Source organism: Nanorana parkeri, unplaced genomic scaffold, assembly GCF_000935625.1.
Source record: "Nanorana parkeri isolate BGI_ZX_2015 unplaced genomic scaffold, ASM93562v1 scaffold186, whole genome shotgun sequence".
Lineage (NCBI taxonomy): Eukaryota > Metazoa > Chordata > Amphibia > Anura > Dicroglossidae > Nanorana > Nanorana parkeri.
In genome coordinates this window covers 410625-422218 of record NW_017306454.1, presented here as the reverse complement: position 1 = coordinate 422218, position 11594 = coordinate 410625, and the positions used below count along the sequence as shown (strand labels likewise).

The following is an 11594-nucleotide window of genomic DNA, read 5'->3' as shown; positions in this document are numbered from 1 at the left end:
GAACTGTGCCAATTGTCTGCTACACGCTAGAAGCTCAGCATGAATTCCTCCCACCAGACAGATCCTTCAACCTTTTTTCTTTTTGTGCGGATAACGGAATTACAATCCTTTCATTGTACAGAATGCTTGCAGAAAATGTTATGAATGAATAATATGAAATAAAATGCTTGCTCATAAATCCGCCCGAACCCATTGCCCTAAATGTACTGTACTCTGCGGAATGTATGACAAATGGGGAGTGAACTTTATTTTCTGCTGAGTAAAACATCCACAATTTTGCAGAATAAGTGCTGAGCTGGCAGAAATTAGCGATCTGTTCAGGATTTCAACTCATTTCTAGAATATGGAGCTAATAGTCCATGTTATTATTTGAAAAATGACTGCACAAGAAATGGCCCAAACCATTGCTAACAGCTTCCGAAACTACACAGACCTGTATGGAAAATACAGCTGTACTCTGAAGGTTATTTTCTAGATATGTCACAGGAAGTGCATTGCCTTATTCTGCTGATGCTTAAAATGCATCCGAACCTGCAACGAGCCCCTGCTCGCTCGGTTCCACTCTCCCGGCACTCCTTAGATTTCAGACCGCAGCGTCTGATATTTCGGTCGTCCGATAATTCGTGATTCGAACTACAGCTATGTGCCGTTCGTATCCAGTGGTGATAGCTCAGAACAAACACCAGGCAGGCTGTATGTAAATTCAAACAGTAATCTCCTTTATTGGATGCACACACACACTTTTATAAACAACAATTTGAACGCCCCGCCCAACCGACCACCTTCCTATTGGTCAATTGTAAAGTCCCCTCTAGTCCTCACTTAGGTCCTCTTGGCCATGCAAATGAGGACATGAAACAGGGTCAGCAGGGATTGGTCCGATAGCTTGAATGGGAGGGCTGATATGTGTACCATTGTCATTAACATTGGGTTTCCAGAGCCGGTATTGAATTGTGAAATTGGACGGCTGTAGGGCCAGGCTCCCCGCAACAGCCATCCATGGGCCCCCTGGGGGGGGTCTCTATAGTCCTAGGTCCATAGTCTCTAGGAAGGAGGCTAGCCCTCAGGCTCCTCCAGCAGCCCCAGTGACGGTTCAGTCCGTCACAAAACCCAACACTTTTTTTTTTCATTTTGCATAGATTGGGGAGGGATTAGAACACCTGTCAGGTTTATATTGCTGTGACCTCATTAGGTAGAGTCAGCCCCTCCATTTGTCCTGGTGACCGTTATCACTGAAAGTGAAAGACAATCCCAAATTTTGGGTGGTCACCAGAGCATGGGAAACATGGGAAATCCTCCAATGGGGACACTAGTTCTTGTGACCCTGCTGGCCACTAGGGATTTCTCTCTCTTTGGAAGGATTTTCTCCCACTTCCTGTTGTGGCTATTGGACAGGAAGTGAAGAGAAATCTCCCCAATGGGACATAGATGTCAAGAAAGCTGACATATGTTATACCTTCCCTATCCTAAACTAGAAAAAAAATGTTGGCTTCAGTTCTACATTAAAGGAGAACTATGAGGTGAGTGATTTTCCCTCCTCCTCATAGTTCGAGCCGAGGTGTGACAATGAAACTGTCCCACATCGGTTCAATAGATCGGGAAGTGAGAGAACATATACCATTCCCAGATAGCAAGGATAACTTGCCACAAACTTGTGTCAGGGTGAAATTTTAATTTTGTTAACTTGCTGCACACGTTCCTGGCAAGTTATAGACTTGCAGAACACTTGCAGCACAAGTTCTAGTTGACACTTTTTGAAGTTGTAGCAAATTTGCTTGGCAAGTCTACAGCAAGGGTCCTGCAGGTCTTAGCAAGAGCTCTGCAAGCTCGCTGGTCTGAAGACTTGCAATGCAGACTTACTGTAATCGTGCAACAAAATTGTAAAGCTTGGCAAGTCTGCAAGAGTTTAGCAAGTCATTTTCAAACTTGCAGCACAATTGCTTGCTATCTGGGATTGCTTGCTCACTTCTCGCTCATGTCCCTGCAGACTCCCTGCAGAGATTCCCCCCCTCCCCGCTCCGATCCTCCAGCGCTGATTGGCGGAACGGACGGGGAGGGGGCGTGTACAGCTGGCTCTGCCTCTAGATAGGCAGAGCCAGCAGTCAATCACGCAGCTGGGTGGATCTTGACAGTAATATCAGGATCCGTCCCGGCTGCGGCGGTCTCAGTATACTGCGAGCTGCAGCTCGCGATATACTGAGCTGTGGGTCACGGGAGGACGCTAGTATGTGTCCTCCCGTGACCCTTAGGAGAACTATGGGGAAAAACACTTACCCCATAGTTCTCCTTTAAGATGGCTCTTTTTTTGCCAGGTCTGTTAAAGAGTAACTTTGAAAGCATAACTCCAACTTTGACAAAAAAAAAGTATTACTAACACGGTATCTTTAAATCTTATTGTCTTTTAGACCTGACGAAGGGAGCTCTTTTGAACCCCCAAAAAGTGTTGGCTGTTTTACAGTATACGCCTCTGAAAAAATGTATTCTGGACTTCACACGCCTCATTTTCGGTGCTTACTTTCACAAACTTTGAGGCTGATTTTCTAGATATGTTAAAGTATAGCATACAGTCTTATTCTGGTAATGCTTAAACCTGAACTTCGGTCATCTTTAAAAATGAACCATGAAGAGGGCCCTCTGCTCCACATTGCAAAGGTTAAATGCTTGTTTGGTCTAGGGGGAATGAAAGGAGCACAAATACTTACCTTATTCCTCAAACCGATAGCAGCCAGTGCTCTTCTCTGCCCTCTGACGCTCTGGAGATGTGGGTGGGCCCTCGTTGTTCTCATGTACAGTGCAGGACTGCTGGTCCTGAAATGTACTTAATGATGTAGACGTATAAGTTTAGGTAGGATTTCCAAAAACTTATGACATTACACCCCTACATTACCAAGGTTTAGCCAATCTGCAAATGGAGTTTTACCTGATCTCATTAACCGCAATGTGTTATACACAAAAGTCTATAAAATACATTTTTATTGAGACATAATTAAAATCTATAAAATCATATGATCATATACATGTGTTGGAACTCCCTTCTAACACCCATCTTTCTTCTTCCAAAGCATTTTAAGTGATGAAGACCAATGGTGGAAAGCAGTGGCGTCACAAGAGGGGTGCGGGGGGTGCGGCCCGCACCCGGGTGTCACCATTGGAGGGGTGACACCAAAATGACTCACAGTCATTTTGGTGTCACCCCCCTCTGAAAAGTCGGGCGCTCGGTCATGGACCGAACGCCCGACAGTATCAGGAGAGAGGAGGGGACCCGGCGGCATACCTTACCCCGCCAGGTGACTGTCCCCTCCTCTCTCTGCCGGCGTCCATCACCAAGATGGCCACCGGCAGGTATCAGAATACTGCCGTACGTGCGCGATTACGTCATCGCGCACGCGTGTGGTGACATCACGCGCATGCGCAGTGACGTCTCGGCGGGGTGACACTCAGTTACCGCTCCGGGTGTCACCCAGCCTCGGCACGCCCCTGGTGGAAAGGCTAAGGCCGCTTCACCTACAGTTTCTCTTTCATGTAACATTCAGAGGATTTTTTTCCCATTGAGCTCCTGGCAGAATAGCGACGTACACCAAGATGTTGACATGTAGATCTCAGCTGAGTTACCGGCACAGCGACTCAAGCTATGAGCATCATCAGTCATAGTAAGGGCAAACTCTCCATTGGTCAGGATGGCTGAGTGGTCCAAGGCGCTGCATTCAGGTTGTAGCCTCTCCTGGAGGTGTGGGTTCAAATCCCACTTCTGACATCCTTATTGGCACCTTTTGCTCGCACTTGAGCTCCCTCTGCTTGCTTATGTCTTTACGCCTTGTGAAAAAAAGAACCTTTTCCCAGCCACCATGTCAGGCTCCATATCTCAGGGGTTAGAGCACAGGTCTTTAGAAACCAGGGGTCACAAGTTCAAATCTCACTGGGGCCTCTGTGCGAACCTATTCTTGTACCCCTAGACCAGCATGTATCTTGGATAGTTGATGAGACCCTGTTGCCAGGTCATTTGTTTCAACAACAGTCTTCCCAAAAGATTATATGTGTATTTTACATATTTTTTGCATTGTATTAACCTGTGAAATCCTCGCTCATCAGTGACACGCAAACAGACTGTGCCAGAAAATTCAATAAAATGACTTGCTTTCTACTAGGGATGTACCGATAACCTTTTTTTCTGTATCGAGTATGAGTACCGATATTTTTTTTTTGGTACTCGGCCAGCTTCCCAACCAATCCGAAACAGGGCTGCGAGTCATTACCCGCCCCCGACTTCCTGATTGGCCAGGAAGCCAGCTCCATGCTCCATGGTGACGAGGGGGCATGGAACCAGCCTCCTCATACAGGAAGTTCCTGTATCGGGATAGCATTGGGAGCATTTTGGCAATTACAAGTACCCGCCCACATACTTGGTATCGGCACCAAATACCGATACTAGTATCGGTATCGGTGCATCCCTACTTTCTACACAGTGATCATGCCTTTGTGAGTGTAATGCTTTGGGCTCCTTGCTGTACTATCGAGGGGGAGATGATCTCTTTGAAGCCAGACACAGGAAGGCAACTTGTAGCTTTATGGTGATCTCCTACCCAGATTCTATTTCAACAAATAGGCATGCACATGCCCACAGGCTTAAGTCTCGGCTACCTGCTTCCCGCACCTCAGCTTTCACCGCTTCCCTCCCAGGCGGTAGACAGTGACAGATAGGCTGCAAGTAGATACACTAATGTCACTTTAGTATTAGTTACTATTACTAATTACAAACATTTAGTCAGAGATTTTGCTATTTAAAAAATGGAAGCGAGTAACCAAAGCCGGTATTTCAGGGTGATTTCCGGTAAGTTCCCAGCTATGCCAAGTGTCATCTGTCTACACAACCATGACATTCTTTTCACCTACTCCTTAACATCCTGGCACTTTCCCCTGGAGGTACAAGTACCCCAGGTTGGCAACCACTGCTGTATAGAATTCACCTTCCTTGCTTATGTAAGGTATGTAGAGAGGTAAAAGGAGGGGTGGAGGAGCTGGGTCAGCACAAGCAATAATTAGACACATTTAGGAGAGTACAGAACTTTGACATACAAGGAGGGAGGGGGCAGTGCTAAACATTTGACTTTTACAAGAGTAGTCAAATTTTCTATCAAGTTCAGAGTCATATTCTGGAAAGGAGCACTGCAAGCAAGCATTTTAAATACCTAAGTGCCTTACCTGCACTTTTTAAACTGATGACAAGGTCTCTTAGTCGGGAGATTTAGGTGTTCCTCTCTTCCTTTATGTATTCAGCTCCTCCGGTTACATTCCTGATAATATAAAATAAAGAAAAATTCAACAAGGTTGGTGTGAACTCCTTATAATGGCCACATCATGTGTACAGCCCAGGTGAGACCTCCTCAGATGTGCAGACATCTCACCAATAGAGTCCCCAAAAGATAGAAGACACTATCAGGTGGTTTAACTCTTCATCATCTGCTAAAAGCTAAAATATCCGTTCTGCGTGGACTGACACATTAATTAAAGTAATCTTATTTTTAATTCTGAAATGGTGCTGTGTTTGTAATTACATTACTTGTTTATCCTTAAAATATCAATAACCTGAAAATAATGCATCCCGACATGTCATGTACAGTCTCTTTGCTATACAATTATCCTCTGCCAGAGTCATGACTCAATAAAGATGACTCACATGTAGAATGACCTGGATTTTGAACAAGCAATTAGCTCTGTTTTCATGGGAAGCATGCAACAGTTTTCTGTTATTCAGCCAAAAAATTACTTTATTCTGCAGTGCGAAAATGAAAAAAATATCTGGAACAAAGACAGAACAAAGTCTCTTCGGGATAACACTCCACACGTTGGCATGAGGCTGTAGCATGGGTGTTTTCAGAGTCCTAAAATGGCTATGGGCACCCTGAGTAACCCGCTCCTCTATTTTCTTTCTCCCACTACCCTCTCGTCATCTTTGTGTCTCATGTCTAGCCCCCCCACTCTCATTTTCTTTCCCTCACTCTGTCCCTTTTCTACTTTCTCAAACTCATTTCTCTTTCATTCTTCATGACAATAGATCTCTTGTCTCATATGAGCCCTTGTGAGACGTAGTCTATTCTTATAATGTGTTATTATCTTTAGTGTGTGGCAGGGAGGAGCAATGAGCAGATCAGTTTGCTCAGATGGGACTGATATTGAATTTGGTAAATCTATGGTCAGCACAAGTTGATTATCAGTTCTTCACTGGGAGAATCTATCCACTCACACAAGGTAAGTCAATGGAGACAGTGTGCACCCACACAGACTCTGTGGGACAGGAAGAGATAGGAGTCAGTGCTGGATCAGAGACCGGCACCAGCGCTGGAGGGACTCCTGAAAACTACTTACTGGATCCCTGTGCCTCTATACAACCTGCTAATTCCTATCTCCAGGCAGAATATGGAACTTCAACTTCTGCTAAAGGTAAAAGTAAAACTAGCCCCCCTGAGGACTAGTCTCATCTGTCTCATCGTTCAGTTGTCAAATTCCAGAATGTAAAGGGCAAATAGAAGCTTTGGTATTTGATAGCTGATTGACAGGGATAGTGCAAAGAGCAGGTAAGGCTTACTCTCACCTTGCACAAAAGCTGAAGTCATCATGTAAATCCAGGAGTTAGAATCCAATGGGGCTCTTTAGGGACACTTCATCACTAGTGTTACATGAACTGCAAAAGTGAGGATTCGCTCTTATAGGGAACATATAGAAATGTTAATTGTGTCCAATAAGTACCCTGGAAAATCCACCTTTTTGACCTCCTGATGAAAAATAGCACTTCCTGTTATTAGGCACTCCTGGAACTTGACCCTCATAGCTGTGTATCTGAGTGTGAGATCATCAAAAGCACTGACTTCCTCTGACTGCTAGTCTCAAGAGATTTGGAATGAGAATTGGTGATGTCACTTCTGTTTCTCACTGTTCTCCTCACTGGAGAGAAAGTTGTACCTGAAGACCTGCAGGGCAAGGATCTCCCTGCTTTGCTTTGTGCATTCTGTGGATCTGTGCTTTCTGATCCTCTCTTGCTGCCTTTTCAACCTTACTTCACCAGTCATCAGATCCCTTCACCAGTCATCAAGGGGAAAGTTAAGAACAAAGCTCTACCTTTACCAAGATGGTGGCTTCCAAAAAGAGACACAATGTGTAATTAGACATGGTCAGTCAGTAATGGGGAAAGATCAGTTGCAGGGAGCCTATATGACCTCAGCCTGTCTTTTATTCGCACAGCTTCTAGAGCACAGATCTTTTTTTAGCAAGGTACCATCTAATAAGTAAGCACTTCCTTTTAGGGGTATTACCTGGGCCAGATTTCCCACAAGGCCAACCGAGGCCCGGCCTCGGGGCAGCAGGCAGTAGAGGTGCAGAAGCGGTGTGGAATTCCTATCTCCCGGCGCCCGGCAAATGCAGTTCCGGGCGCTGGGGGGGTTGTTGTTTTCTACATTTAGCCCTGCTTTGGGCAAGCAGAACTAAATGTACTGCGGGGAAGCCGCCATTTGCTTTGTACAAGTGATCTCAGCGATGTCGCCGAGATCACTGGTATGCAGCTTGCATAGAGGGGAGTACATTGAGGACCTGGCATTGGGGCAGCAGAGAGAATAAATCTGGCCCTGGTTATTACATCACAGTTCTTTAATGGTCACATTATTATTGTTTATATCATGGACAGTGGCACATTGGGCATTCGTGATCACTTGTAAACATTTGTAATTTTCAAATGTTCAGCCATTTATTTTATCACTGATACACGATTGATTTCTCGTCACCACATACATTTGCTGCATATTGAAGTGCATATGCATATGCTGTCATTTGCACTTTGTGCAGAAAGCATTCCAGCAATAACAGGGGTGCAAGGCAGTCAATAAGAGTGAGTCTGGGCATAGGAAACCTCTGGGATTCCACCTCTGTAGAAATATGGCCAGTAAGTAAGAGATGTTTAGGATAGATGTCCTGTTTCTACTATTTTGCCCTATGCTTTACCTCTTTGAAGTGAAATTGGGCTGAGCAAAGTTATCAATAAGTTATGTATATCATATAATATTTTGCATGCTGGCAATGTGGGTTTCCATGGGAACCAATTATTTTGTGAACCCACATGCTATAGAACCTAATTTTAAATGCCATGTAGCTAAGGACTCTTGTGCACAGAGCTCCTTAATGACTGGCATGCCGGTGACTTGTCAGGTGGGAAGTCTAATACACTCAGTAATGGTATAATGAGAAAGTATATGAGCTCTTGGAGCAATGGATGGCTCATCTATTGGCATTTACTGGAAGAAGTATGTGACATTGTCACGATATCTATAGACTCTTTGCAGAACTCTGAAACTTTGCAAGTTTGTTAATAGGAAATTACAGCTCAAATCACACTGTTTATAAGAAATAACCAAGTACAAAAACGACTACTCTGTTCCACATGCATGCTAATCAGATGACTCACAGGGACACACAGGTAGTCGCAGCCCTAACATTTTTTATTTGCTCCTCTTTGGTCTATAAAAGAAGAACTCTGGGGAAGCGTCCACTTCAGCGTCACTCAACCAACTTCCTGTGAGCCCATGCTGTCATGGACACATCCCCTAATGTGAGCAACATTCTGTGGTGCAGTCAGGGCGAAATTTTGGGGCTTCTTACACGGCTTTAGGCCGGGCCCCCCGCACCGCCGCCCCCGCACGGCTGCCACTCTGAGCCAGTCACACTGTTATTATACATTTATATAGCTCTGACATATACCGCAGTGCTGTAAAGAGAACACTGAGCCAGTTACATCAGTCTCTGTACAGAGGAGCTTACACTCTAATGCAGAATGGCACCAGCTGTAGGGGGGGCTACAAATCCCAACAATACATTTATACAGCAATGCAGAACAGTATATGAATTTGGCTCAGGGCCTAGCGACCCGATGGATTCAGAGATTAGCGACCCGGAGGACGCAGGGATTAGCGACCCACTGGATGCAGGGGTTAGCGACCCGCTGGACGCAGGGATTAGTGACCTGCTGGACGCAGGGCTTAGAGACCCGCTGGCCGCAGGGCTTAGCGATCCGCTGGACGCAGGGCTTAGCGACCCGCTGGACTCAGGGCTTAGCGACCCGCTGGACTAGGGCTTAGCGATCCGCTGGACGCAGGGCTTAGCGACCCGCTGGACTCAGGGCTTAGCGACCCGCTGGACGCAGGGCTTAGCGACCCGCTGGACGCAGGGCTTAGTGACCCTCTGGACTCAGGGCCTAGTGACGCACTGGACTCAGGGCTTAGTGGCGAGCTGGACGCAGGGCCTAGTGATGCGCTGGGCACAGGACCCACCTGAGAGTATCTCTGCAGAGCCCACCATAGATGCTGCACAGTCCATCTGTGACTGTCTATGGTGGGCTCTGAAGGGGTCTCAGGTGGGCTGGTCAGGGCTGCATCCCCCCCACCTAACTTCTCTTACCTGCACACCATGCCTCCTCTGCCTCTGGACTGACCGGACTGACCGGAAGTGATGTCACGTCACTGACATGACATGCTACATATCCAGTGCATTTTTGAAAATTGAGCTTGGGGATATCTTCAGGAAGATGGGCGTTAAAAAGTATTCACCTTTGTTCTTTGGAAAAGAACCATTCTAAAGCAATAAAACGTCACTCAAAGTCCACTAATGATCTACTGCTGTTGTGTGAAAGAGAAAATTACGATCAGCAAGGCATTTCGACTTTTTAATGGAAATTCAATAATGTAGAATGGACCTGATTCTTCCTGTTGCTGTGTACCCACCAACATGCAGGACACGTTTAAACACGAAACACAGAACCAAAGGTTTATTCTTGTGGAACCCTTTATTTATTTAGGAGTTTAAAAAGCCAATTTTAAAAATTTACAGGTAAAGCAGAAACGCTCCTATTAAAGCCCAGTATACATGAAACAGAAATATATATTTTATGAGGAAGACCCGTCAAGCTGCAGGCGTGGCATTCCCCACCCACTACTAATTGGGCATGGAAAGAGCTTCCTTCTGTATCCGGGAGGATCTCCTTCAGTAGAAGCTCAGGTTTGGATTGGGTTCAGTCCAACCTGATATCATCCCTACTAAACATATACATGTAAGCATTCCTACTCTCATATATGAAACTGTTGGAACTTCTTGCACACCCTCACAGAGAAACACAAACACACAGTCAGCTATGCATGCAGCACATGGCTTGAAAAACACAGGAATGAAGCCACAGCTTTATTCTCTACCTTATTCAACACACAACAGAGTATATACCATAAATAACATAACTTATAAACACTGCCATCTTGTGACCAAAAATATATACCGTTGGAGTTATTGCAATAGATACAATAATGTGTATTCTAACAGAAACTTTGATGACTTGCTTTATATGTGTGTAATCCTATATTTGTAAATTTCATAGCTACAGTACATACCTCCATATGCTCTCCTGAGGAAGTGGATGTTGTCCACGAAGCGCATTGAGATTTATCAAACCTATGTCATCTTACATCCTCCTTTTGGATTTAGAATATAGTAAAACAATTACGTAATTATTAATGGGTGTGAAGTGAAGGTTGATTTTTTGACCAAATGTGTATAGGCATACGTGTTAGTTTTATCATTTTTTAATGTTTGTAATATAATATTACATAATTTAATATAATTATAAATATTTTTACAGCATTGTACATATTAGACTACCGTATTAAACATCAAAATCATATTAGCTTGAGTTGCCTGATCACTTGTATGGAGCCATGAAGTGTGTAACCCTCCAACCTGCCACTGCTGCCGGCTATCCGCTTTCCCCTGTGCGAGTCCAGGAACAACAGAATCTCTGCACTTCAATCAGAAGGAGATGAGCTCACTTCCAGCAGCTGATATCCCCTCTGATCACTGAAACCGGAAGCGATGCGTATTACTTCACTTCCAGATTCAGTGTGTCATTTGTCCGGCTGCTGTGGCCGGAGAAGAAGCTGATGAATCACGATCTGTGCTTGGGGTCCCATAGGTGACATTGGGGGTTTAATAGATCCTTGATGTCTCCATAAAGGAGACCTGTCACATGCTCGCTAGCCCCCTATGTGATAACAATGAGGTTAAAGGAGAACTATGAGGTGAGTGCTTTTCACTCACCTCATAGCTCTAGCCGACCTGTGACAATGAGACTGTCACAGGTCAGCTCAGTAGATCGGGAGGTGAGCGAACACATACCGGGTTTGCTCGCCTCTGGATCCTGTCACGGCTCTCTGCCGTGACAAGGGGAGGGGCTGGATTCCCCTCTCCCCGCTCCGATCTGCCAGCGCTGACTGGCGGAACGGATGGGGGAGGGGGCGGGTACAGCTGGCTCTGCCTCTAGATAGGCAGAGCCAGCTGTCACTCACGCAGCTGGGCGGATCCCGTCATCTACGTCGGGATCCGCTCCGGCTGCGGCGTCTCAGTATACCACGAGCTGTAGCTCGCGATATACTGAGCTTAGGGTAACGGGAGGATGCTAGTTTGTGTCTTCCCATTACCCTAAGGAGAACTATGGGGAAAAACACTGACCCCATAGTTCTCCTTTAAGTGTACAAAAAAAAGCTTAAAAAATTAAAATCACATACCAAAAA

The 11594-nt window shown here is 45.4% G+C and overlaps 1 non-coding gene across 1 annotated transcript; it reads left to right on the top strand.

Annotated features, from left to right (window-relative positions):
• Positions 1-3671: 3671 nt before the first annotated feature.
• On the top strand, positions 3672-3754 carry TRNAL-CAG. The gene has a single exon. It is a non-coding gene; the product is annotated as a tRNA-Leu (tRNA).
• The last annotated feature ends 7840 nt before the right edge of the window (positions 3755-11594 follow it).